Source organism: Protopterus annectens, chromosome 10.part0 (genome assembly GCF_019279795.1).
Source record: "Protopterus annectens isolate FY-2018-M chromosome 10.part0, PAN1.0, whole genome shotgun sequence".
In the NCBI taxonomy this organism is placed as follows: domain Eukaryota; kingdom Metazoa; phylum Chordata; order Ceratodontiformes; family Protopteridae; genus Protopterus; species Protopterus annectens.
In genome coordinates this window covers 1695241089-1695253462 of record NC_056744.1, presented here as the reverse complement: position 1 = coordinate 1695253462, position 12374 = coordinate 1695241089, and the positions used below count along the sequence as shown (strand labels likewise).

The window sequence follows — 12374 nt, the reverse complement described above, 5'->3', positions numbered from 1 at the left end:
GTTCTGTGGAATGACAGATTCATGTATGTTAGTCATTCAAATAACTACTTAAGGTTTATTTAATCCTTACACCTGATCTATTTGGACATGATTTGAACAAGAAGTGATAAATTAGCTAGGGGATTATTTATTTATTTTAAATAAAATTAGTAATTTAAGCACAGTGAATAAGACTATTAGAGATGTGTAAAATAGCACAAAACATTTACATGGTTAATTTTAGTTGTGTGCAAGTCCGATATAGTGCTTGTTGTGGCACAAAAGTTAGTGTTCCTGTCACGCAGTGTTTGTATCGCTAGCTTGGTTTCACTGTGTGTGCATTCTTTGCAAGTCTACATGTTCTTGTTTTGTCCAGTAGGGTTTTCACTGTTTCACAAGGTTTCTTCCTTCATCTAAAAGACATGCAAGTATTTGTCTGCAGTCTCCAGACTGCACATAGTTTTGTGTGTGCATGTGTGTAATTGATTGACCTTCAAGACAGAATTTGTTTTTGTTGGTTGCCAAACAAGGTTCCTGCAATACTGAATATGATAGTGGATCTCATAATAAGGTTTAACAAGTATGGTCATTTTCCTGAACGCTTTTGCTTTGCTGCTGAACCCATAGTCTGAACAAAGTATGGTTGTATCGGTAGCTCTCCAGTAAAGAATGACCTGTGGTGTTATGAATTAATGTACGGACTTAATCTATGAAATGTCAGATATCAAGACGTCTCTCCAAGCAGTCCTTTGCTTTAAATGTGAATGTCCATCTCCTGCTGGTATCCACCCTGACAATATCACTTCTAGGAACTCGTCTCAGAATTTGACAAGCACAAACTCATCAATCCAAATTATATATTTTTATACACCAATCCTGATGTACTTTGACATTTTTAATTCAAATAATTATGTTGAGCAGTTTGCATCTATCACTTTATATAGTTATCCAAAGCCTTTTACCCACTTTTTATTTATATTAAAAGAATAGTCTGAAAAGAAGTGGCTCTAATATAAACTTCTACCTTAACATTTAAATTAATCTGTTAGTGGCATGCACACCGCCCAAGACATAGTGGCATGATTTCCTCCCCTCATCTTCTTTCCCATCATATTAGTACTTGTGAATTCTGGTACTTACCTCCAGTTAAGTGATAGTTGGGTTCTTGGATCTATATTACCTTACCGAATGATGAAATGAGCAAACACTCTTTCATCGATATGATAAGGTCGAACCCCCTAAAAAGTGAAGACATGGAACAGCAATTTTTTTCCCAGGGAAAAAAAATCGCTGCTCCGTAAAAAAAAGTTTAAACACAAAATGAAGTGGGGAGCTTCACCACCCACACCCCCCAACTTAAACATACCAACACTGAGATTGCACCTTAGTGGAGGAAATGGCAAAGTCCCAAAGAAGGCCCACTGATTTTTTTTTCCCCTAGGAAAAAAATTGATGGTCGGCATCTTTGCTCTTTAGGGGTTTTGACCTTGTCAGATTGATGCATTTGCTCTTTTCATCATTCGACAAGGTGATAGAGACCCTTTTTTTGTATTCGGTCTGTGCCCAGGTTCTCTTCTACCATCTTGTAGCAATCCGTTCTTAGCAGACTACCTATTTATCCCTTCTCCCCCTCGCCTAACATCTAGAGTAACTTTATTTAGGCTATGAGTGTAGTGGGTGCCATTTTCAAAAGTTTTACTAGGTAGTAGCAGCTCCCGGTCCCTCAGCATGGTGTGCTTGCCATGTAAGTGCTAAGGATTTTGCTCAGTAATGCTCTGTAATGAATTTTTCACCATGATTATCCTAACAATGTCTGCTCTTGTATAAGAAAAGATAAGTGAAAGAGAGAGGCTTGATTTTATACATATTTAAAACTGTAGCCCCGTTCTTATGCAGCAGTGTTGTGCTAGGATATCTTGACTGTGCACATCTAGAAATTAAACACTTCTGATTGATGAGCTTGTTTTTTGATACACTATGAAGTTAGATCAGTAAACTGGTTACAATTTCATGGTGCACTAATATCCCTTGTTTGTGGTTACATGAATAGTTGCAATACGGTTTCATTGCTCTGTATCACTGTTTAATTCTTGGTTACAGCAGAAAATAGTTATTCTGCAAGCTTTCATTTGTGTTTAGTTTACTCACCTGAATGTAAACATTTAAATGATGCCTGTATTATTTAACTTAATTTCATATGGGAAGTCTTATATTGCTTATGTGCTTACAGTTGCATTGGTAACCTCATGTGTGCTAAATTACTGACCAGATGAATGCTGTGATGACAGATTTAATTAATGTTAAGTGCTGCTTCATTACTTTCATGTATGTTGAGATAGGGAGATAGGTTCAGTTACTGCATTTGATATAGCACTGTATACTGTGGTGGTGCTGCGGTAGCGTTGTCGCCTCACAGCAAGACGTTGTCCCGTTCGATTCTCAGCTAAAAGCATCTTCTGTGGAGACATGTGTGAATGGGCGTACCTTCGTTGAAGGTTGTGCGTTAGGGCTGGCAACTCAGCATGTAAAAATTAACTGCCAATCATTAGTGGACCGGAGTTCCGCTGTGGCGACCCCTAACCGGGGAAAAAGCTGAAAGATGCAACAACAACAACTGTGCGTGGTTTTTGGTCATGTGTTTAACTCTCTAATGCTGCAATGTATCTATAGTTTACTATGCAATTATTCTCCCAATGCTCTGTCTCACGCACTAACAACTGCTTTCACACTCTTTTTACGGCTCCTTTCCTACACAGATCACTTTGCTGCTCTGTTACCCTTCATCATCATCAGAGTCTCTGGCTCACAGAAATGTCCAACTGCAATAGCGTGCAAGGACCCTACAAGAATTTATTATAGTAACTCTCCATTCTACCAGTAAATGTAGGTCTTTCCACTACTGAAAACTTTGTTTGATGTAGATAGGTAGCTTGTTCCAGAGTATGCTTGTTCCAGAGTATGGGAAGTCTCTGGGACAGGAATCTATCCCTCCAGCATGTTCTGTTTATTGTGGTGACAAGATTTAGGCCCCCATATCATTATATATTCATTTGCATATGTTGGCTGCAGTATTTCACCAGGCAGCACAGTGGTGCAGCCTAAGACTCTGATTTGGTCCGTCCTGTACATCTCCGCACAACACAGTTCAATTAACACATTACACTATTTGTTTATGAATCCCAACTTAAGTCTTTACTTTTCTGTTTAGGGTCTGTGTCAAATATTCAAAGTCTTACAACTTCGAACAACATATGGTCGAACCCATATGTTCGAAGTTGTAAAACTTCGAATACGTAAAAAAAATTAGGACTGATGCACCCCACAAAAAGGAGTAGCAGCACCCCTTTACTCTAGTAACTATATTTCCTTACAGTGATATTATCCCACAATTCTGTAACACTGAAATTTTGAGCTCCTTCCTAAAAATAAATAACTCAAAAACGTATGTATCACAGTCCTTTATACCCCCCTCCCCCAACAATAACATACCACTACTGGAGAAAATACTATCCTGGGTGTCTAGCAACATTAAAAATGAAACCATCATTCTGGGTGATGTAAACATTAATTGGCTGAATCTTTGTTCTAAATTTCCATCCTCAAGTATAAACCTATTTCATTTCACTCAACTTATCAGTTCTCCAACATGATATAATAGCAGATGATTGGAGGGATCCATCCTTGATTGGATATTGGTTTCTGACCCTACCAAATTCTCCTGTGCTGGTACTCTGCCAAATGCTTTAAGTAACCACCTCCCAGCCTTTGCTCACTGATCAACACCTTCCCTCCACAAATAGCATAATTGTAAATATGTTGGGAATCTTACACATTTTAACCCACAGACATTCACCAGCATACTAAAACATATGAATTGGTCTAATTTTTAAAATATCTTCTTCTGGATGATGTACTGGAACACTTCAATGCAACCTTTCTAGAGATATTGGTCAGTCTTGTCACCCTCACGATAAAAAGGGTGAAATCTAACCATGCCTCATGGCTAACCAAATCTACTAAATCACTGATGCTATGTAAGAGATAAAACTTGGAAACTGTGGCAAAAACTCAATGACCCCTCAGACCTATTGAGATTCAAACAACTCCATAAACAAGTAAAGAAAGCTAGTATCCAAAGACAAGAAAGAGTGTTATTTAAACAAATCATAACCAAAATTCCAAGAAATACTGGACATCTGTAGGATCAGTTCTCAGCCTTGGTACAAAAAGTAACCCCATGTCCCCACCCAGACAAACACCCATATAAATGGTCTCTTCAACTCACCCTTCATAAATTCCATACATTACTGCTAACTTTCTACAACTTCATTCCAACACAGATTATACGCCTTTATATTACCATGTTGACAGGGCTGTTCATCGAACGCCGTTCCGTCAACACATATACACCAAAATCCCTAAATGTGAAACGGCCACAAAAGTGATTTTTTTTTTCCCCGCAGGAAAAAAAAAATCGCTGGGCCAACAAAACAAAACAAACTGACAGACACAATGGAATGCGGGGGCTTCGACCCCACACCCCCTGATGGGGGCTGTGCTCCCTAGCCCCACCCCCTACTTAAATATACCCACTCCGAGATCGCAGTACAGTGGAGGAAATGGCAAATTCCTGACAACGTCCAAGCAATTTTTTTCCCCTGGGGAAAAAATCATTTTTGTGGCCATTCGACATTTAGGTATTTTGGTGTATATGTGTCTACGTAAGGGTGTTCGATGATCGACCCTGTCGACATAGCAATATAGACCCTATTATACTACATCAACCACACTACCTCACCTCTCTCAGTCCCACACCTCCACTGTCTTACCCCTAGATGAATTAGCAATGAATGCTTCACCCATTTTCTCAAATGCCAAGCTGAAACCCAGTTCTAATGCACCATACAAGCTCCCCGCTAAATACCTAAAACTCACTTCAGAAGCCATTGCCTACCTGTTTTGGATGGACCTGATGATTAGTATACAGAGTCATATGTCCCAAAACATTGGAAAAGAGCTTTTATCATACCCATCCGTAAGGGTGGATATTTGACCGATGTTTCAAACTACTGACCTATAGCTATTTTATCCCCAATCTATAAGCTTCTTGAAAAATGTGTACACATGCATCTTCTGCATTTCCTCCTCAAGAACCATATCCTGCATTTCCTCCTCAAGAACCATATCCTATCTCCAATCCAGCATGGATTCAGACCAGGTCATAACACTACAACCGCATTAATATCCTTCTTGGACACAGTCAATAAGGCCAGAGACTCAGGAAATATTGTCTGCACCCAATTTCTAGACTTATCTAAAGCCTTTTTATATGGTATCTCACTCACGTCTTCTGTCTCACCTCTCAAGCACTTTACTAACTACCTCCTCTCTCTGCTGGTTTTCCACTTACTTATCTGACAAACAACAGGCAGTTAGATGGCAAAATTCTCTATCACCATATCTTCATACCTCTACCTGTGTTCCCCAAGGCTCTATTTTAGGGCCACTCCTGTTTAGTATTTTTATAGACCATCTTCACTCCTTATTCATCTAGGGGTCACTCATACAACATACAGATGACTCAACCATTATATGCTCTGCTAACACTACACCCAACTTGCAACAAATCACTTGGTCAGCATTTACTGCCATAGAGACATGGTTATACAACAACCACTTGTCTCTCAACCCCAACAAAACCAAAGTTGTTATTTACACCCAAGAAAAATACTTCCATAAAAAAATCTCAGTTCACAATGTTTTCCCAAGGACACACTAAACCTGAAATAGTTTGCCACACTAAACTGCTAGGAGTAATAATTGATGAAAGCCTAAAATTCGACCTGCATATACAATATAACATCAATAAAACATGTCAAAATCTAGGTATTCTCTACAGGCATAAACATTTCCTTTCTCCTTCCATGAAACAACTACTTGCTACCATTTACCTGCTTCACTCTGTTACCTGTGGTGCACCCCTACTTACTAATCTGCTGTCCCCCTGAAAACAAAACTCAAAATGTGTTGTAATAAGATTGCAAAATGTGCTACAAATTCTAGACAATCCACCCACCACTGCACATTTCTACACTCTCTCTAAAGTGGCTTGAACTTCCACACTATCAAATCTATCAGCAACTAACTACAACCCATAAAAAGAATTATCAAACCCTCATTGCCCTGGCCTAAGCTCTTTATTTATCCACTATCTTCCTAACAAGTCCCTTAGATTTGAAAATTACCACCTCCTGCAAATCTACAAGCCTAACCTACCTGCAGGTCAGGTACTTTACTTTTGTGTTATAGCCAGAGCCTGGAAAGCCCTTCCATTAGTAACTCTCTTACCACTCACAACTTCTTTCAAAACTTCTCTGTGTGAACACCTCTCTACTAACTGGATTGTACATGTACTAAACCTCCTCCCTTCATAACCCGACTGACATTTTCTTCACAAATATAATCCAGTCCCAACTTCTTCATTAAGTCTCTTCAGACTACCTAGCCACAACTATTTTAATCTTGCTTATTATTACCTTTTCATGTAATGTTGCATGCTTTGTAAATTATGTAATTTTTCACACTGGTAATACCATCAGATATTCTGTATTGTGTGAAGACCCCCTCCCCCAGCTTCCACTGAAAATGGGCTCTTTATGGTCAGGTGGACCTTCCTGGTAAACGGATGCCAGTAAAACACATGCACATATGGGATACTCCTCTCTTGAAAGTGTACTAGAGCTCTTTGGAACTGATTTCAAAAAGTTTATTTTTATTTATTTTATTTAACATTTATTTACTGGGAAAGTCCAACTGGACACGCTTCCTTTTTCAGCAGAAGCCCAGGGGAAAAGCTCCATGAGTAACAGTAAATTTTCATGCACACATTACAATAATCAAAAAGTATAAAGTAAACAAAATGTAGTATACATAAGAACATAAAAATTTGTTACATCTTGACAAAACCTAGGCTTTGAGCATAGCTAGTACTATTTGTAGGTATGACTTATGTCAAGAAACAAGGTTAAGAGAGGTCAGTAGGAACAAAGGATTAAACACCGGGGAAGAAGTTGGATGTTTTGGGTATACTGTGATGTATCAGAGCACTCATGAGGGGTTAGTACAGGAACACAGCCACTTTTTTTTTAGATAAACTTTAAGTGATGGCTTAAAGTGGTTAGTGGATGAGATTGAGAGAAGGGAGTTCCATATGCGAGATACATAGTTGGAAAATAAGGATTCTCCTGCAGTGTTGATGGCCTTTAAGATGGTGAGTAAGTTAGAACATTTTTTGCCCTAGGCCTGTGCCTGCCACTTCCATTCAGGGACTGTTCCCATAAATAGAATACAACTTCTTATAGAACATGATTTTCATAAATAGGATCCTTTGATGTGAAAATCTGGTTTGACATGAATTAAGAACCTTTTGGATTCTGTAACAGGGATTTATCAAACATTTTGGACTAACTGCATGTTTTCCATTGCTGCTTCATTCTAACACAAAGCTCTGGACATTTTGCAAGAACTGGGATGCTTCTAAGTTCAAAGTAGAACTCGTTGTTCATTTAGTCATTTGTCTTACTTATGGAGTTTATAGTGGACTTTTTGGTCTGAGGGCTTAAGTCTGGAATTCATTTCCTGTGAGTCTTCTAAAACTGCAAGTGATCCTCAAACCTAGTGATAGAGAAACAGGTCCCAGCTACAGGTAGGTCATAAATACTAAATAAATATTGCAACATCATCGGTATATGCAAGCAGGAGCAGCAGGATTATAGAGGCTGGAGACTACAAGACAACAGGGTAGGACGTGACAATAATTGGGTGTAAATTGCACAGAAAAGACAGTAATGAGCAAGATGGGAGGAGATGGTAATCTGTTTATTTATTAAAGTTGTTGACCCAGGCATAGAGCCAAATCCTATTTTTTGATCAACAATGGAAGACGTTAGCAAAGACGGATTAAAAGAAAATGTTGAGTGAACTAAAGGAGAATGGTATAAATGGTAAAATCATCATATCGAACAGATGAAAAGTTTAAAATGCAGAGAATACTGAGCATTTGACATGCTAGGAGTCTTGTGTATATTAAGCTAACACACTTTATTGTATGTAGATAAATTAACATGAATAAAAACTGATAGGGATGACTGTAATTAGTGATGCAGGGAATAGGCAAGATGGGATAGCATTTACTGGAGGAAACTGGCGAAGGAACCAAGGTATTGGGAACCAATAATTAGAGAGGGAAAGGTAATAGAATGGGAACAGGCCAGGAAGACATTTGGACTGTAGGCTTGGTTACTTTGCCATTTTTCTCCAGTAAATTGCAGCCCTTTCATGCCTTTTCTGTGTACCCCTAATTGCCATCATCCCTATTGGCAGAATATCCTTTCTGCATTCCCATGTTGGTTTACTTTTTAGAATACTTTCCTCTATTTTATGTATATTATATTCTGAATGATTTATTATTGTTGTTTCCTTTAAGAATCTGCATTCAAAATCCCAGTCTTATCCTTATTTCTTGAGCTTTTCCTCATTTCATCATCCTCTATTTTCACTTTTAATTATAGCTTGCTGCTGCTTCTAAGTATTGGAGCCTTAGCTGTGTGCTCTGTAATATCTCTTCAAATCAGGTAATCCCAAACCACCTTGCTCTACTGGAAGGATCAATTTATCCCACTTGACTCTTCCCTTCTTACTCGCAAATAAAATCCTTCAATGCTATCTACACCTCCTCTGGCTGATAAAAATTTACCAGACCTGTCTATAAAACTAAAGGGACTAAATATTTTCATTTTTTGTATCTTGTACCATATCCATAAAACAGAGCTTCCATTTTCCCAGTTTTTGTATTGTGTTTTGTTTAGTCTGTTCCCACATATCCTTAGCTGCCGTAACAGAATTCCTTTTAACCCATACTCTTAAGTACTTCAATTTATCATTCTCCCATAAATAATGAGTACTGCTGAACCAATTTGTCTTCTTTTGTCTTTTCCTGGTTAGGGGTCACTACAGTGGATCACCTGTCTTCTTATGATTGGCAGTGGAGTTTTATGGTGTCGAGTTGCCAGCCCGGTGCCCAGCCTTCCACAAAAGGCACATACATGCACGGACTCACTTCTAGGGCCAATTTAGTGTCCAATCCACCTACAACATGTCTTTGGGGATGTGGGAGGAAACTGGAGCACCTGGAGGAAACCCACATGACCACAGAGAGGACATGCAGACTCTGCACAGCAGGCACCCTAGCTGAGGATCGAACCAGAGAACCTCTTGCTGTGAGGCAGCAAAGCTAACTGCTGTACCACCGCAGCCACCCTGCTGAACCAGTTTGTCTACAAGTACATAATTTACAGCTATACAGGTACATATCTTACAGCTATTGCTTTTGTTTTGTCTTCATTCATTTTGTATCCCTGAAAGACTTGAAACTGTCTTGGAATGTTTCACAACACTGAGATGTCCTTCTCTGGCTTAATCAGGTACAAAATAATATCTACAAATAAAGCCAAATTTTCTTGACTACCATACCTGTAATATCTTTGAATTTCTGAGTACCTTATTTTCTTTAAAACTAGTAAAATAAAAATAAAATATGCCATCAAACCTGTACAGAACGGTAACACTTGACAAACTTTATTAACAGAAAAAGACTAAGCGCTTTCACCCTGTAGCTCCCAGGGCTTCAACAGAGTAACTGTTAAAATTCAAATGCAAGCTTAAATAAACTTCTTAACACAGTCACATGATCAATGCAATAGAGAAGTGAATGAATACTTATTTAAAAAGATAGTACATCAGAATGAGCAAAGTGCTGTGTTCAGTAGAAATCACCTTTAAATATACATATAGATGTATATTAATTAATTTATAGCAAATTGTTTTAAAATGCTTGTGCTAATAAAATAAATATATTGTGTAACTTAGTTAAAATGCTGATTTTAAAAAATGTTAAGTAAAAATGTTAAATGTAAAATACACACTGGTTACACTACATAATACCTACATTGTACTTTGTATATTGATTGTATTTAGGGAACCAAGTAAGGAACCAGAATAACCAGACCTTAAATATTTTCAGATCTCCAGTGCCCTTAATTTTAACACCAGCGCTAAAGAGAGATTGTCATTTATGCCAGGATAAACAGTGGCATTAGTTCTTAGTTGCCACTCAAACTCTAGTTTCTCAAGATGTAGGTTCAAAACTCCACCCCTACCATAATCAAACACTCTGTCGATGAGAAAAAACAGACATTTTTTGAAATTATTACAGTTCTTAGAGTGTATATATAATGCTTTCTCTTTTTTTCTCTTTCTTAATGTCTCTACTATGTTCTAATATCCTTTCCTTAAGTTTTCTACTGGTTTTACCCACATAGAAAACAAGATAGGATATTCAGGTAGCTAGATAGATCACCATTTTGGTATTGCAGTTACATTTACCAGGACATGGAAGGGTGCGATAATAACCATCAATTGCAACATATGGACCTGTGTTAATAAATTTACAGGCCTTACAAGCATTACACTTTGACATTTTTGAGACTAAACCTCTTGTTTTTGTTTGTTGCTTCTCCAATAAGTTTGCGATGTTAGGACCCCTACTATAGGTAATTTAGGAAACAGTCCTAAGATGTTTATAGTATCTTGATCAAAAAGTCTTCCAAGTGTTATGAATTATGGTTGTGATCGTCAAAGCATCCTTGTTGTATGAGAGAACTAACATACTATCAGTTGACAAAACTTTTTTATTAACACCTGTTTGTGTTTAATATTGGAATACATTTGTTGTTCCTGTTCTGCAAAACATAATTCCTAGTTTTAATCAACATTTTAAATGGGTATCCTCTGTCTATAAAAACATGCCAATTAATGTGTACATCTCATTCTCAAAATCAGTGTCATTGGTCATTAATCTTGAAATTCGTACCATTTGTCCTTTCACTATGCTTTTCTTTTGATGCATAGGATGGCAACTGTTGTAGTGGAGAAAGGAATTACAATATGTTTACTTCCTAAAAATCATTGATTGTAATTTCTTGTTAGTCCAGTCCCATACCAGTCTTATATCAAGGTAATCTATACTCTCTCTACAGCTACCTTGTATGTAAACTTAAAAAGTGAAGTACTAGAGTTGAGTTAAGTGATAAAACATGTAAGTTCTTCCTGGGTACCCATCCAAAAAATCAGTACTTCATCCAAAAATCTTAGCCATGTTATAATTTTGCTATAATAACTTGATGGAAACACACATTTGCGTCCCATTGGGCTAGCACCAGATTGGCGTAAATAGGTGCAGATTTAGCCCCCATGGCTACCCCTGATATTTGGTGAAAAAGTTGTCCCTCAAAACCTACGAGATTATTATTCAACACCAGGTCCATTAATTCCACTAATAATTGTCTTTTGACATTGTCTAAGTCGTTCTCCACCATTAAGCTTTCCATGAATAATTTCAAACCTTCATTATGTGGGATAACAGTAAAGTTCATTATGTCAATAGTGACAAAAAATCATCTGGAATTACAATATCCCTCAAAATCTGTAGGCAATGCCATGAGTCTTTTAGTATATGAACATACTTGCTTAGTAATGGTTTGCACCAAAAGTCAATGTATGCAGCCATAGGTTCTGTTTTAGAACCTGTTGCTGCCACAATAGGTCTAAATGCAGGTCTTGTAAATCCTTGTGGATTTTCAGAATCCCAAAGATGTAGGGTATCACAGGGGACTCGACAACCAAATATTTGTATTCAACTGAATCTAATACTCCTTGAATTAAAAAAATCATATAGGATCCAATCAATTTTAGCAGATGCTCTACACAATTCATTTTTCAAAACTCTTTCATAGGTTGAACTGTCATTCAGTAACTCATATATTTTAAATATAGTCATCGTGGTCCATCAGAACAACCCCCCCACTTGTCAGGTTTCATAGCTCTAACATGGTGGTCATTACATAATTGCTTGAATGTGTCCTTTTCATTACATGTTAAATTGTCACTACGCTTTGTAACATTGTGAAAAATATCCCGTATCCCTTTCTCACATGTAGTATCAAACGGTGCGACAGAATTATTCACTGGTGGTAAAAACGTGCTTTTTCTTTCAGTATTTTTTTGTCATTAAAAGTTCATCTTTATCATGAAAAAACATTCTTAAATTCAGCTGCCAAGTAAAAAGCTTTAAATTAGTAAGAACCTTGGTAATATCCAATGAAAAACTAGGTACAAAAGAGAAACCTTTGCTAAAAACAGACATATGGTTGTCATTTATACAAATCTGAGAAAAATTGTAAACAGAAAAAACATCTTTGGTAATGACATTACATCTTAGCTCATCATTAAGTTCAGTGGGTTCAAAGTCTTGGTTTGATAAAAAATAATAAAAAAAT

General features: G+C 37.4%; 1 protein-coding gene across 2 annotated transcripts in view; it reads left to right on the top strand.

Annotated features, from left to right (window-relative positions):
* LOC122813916 overlaps positions 1 to 12374 on the top strand; it is a 230048-nt gene that overhangs the window by 24495 nt on the left and 193179 nt on the right. The window lies entirely within an intron of this gene.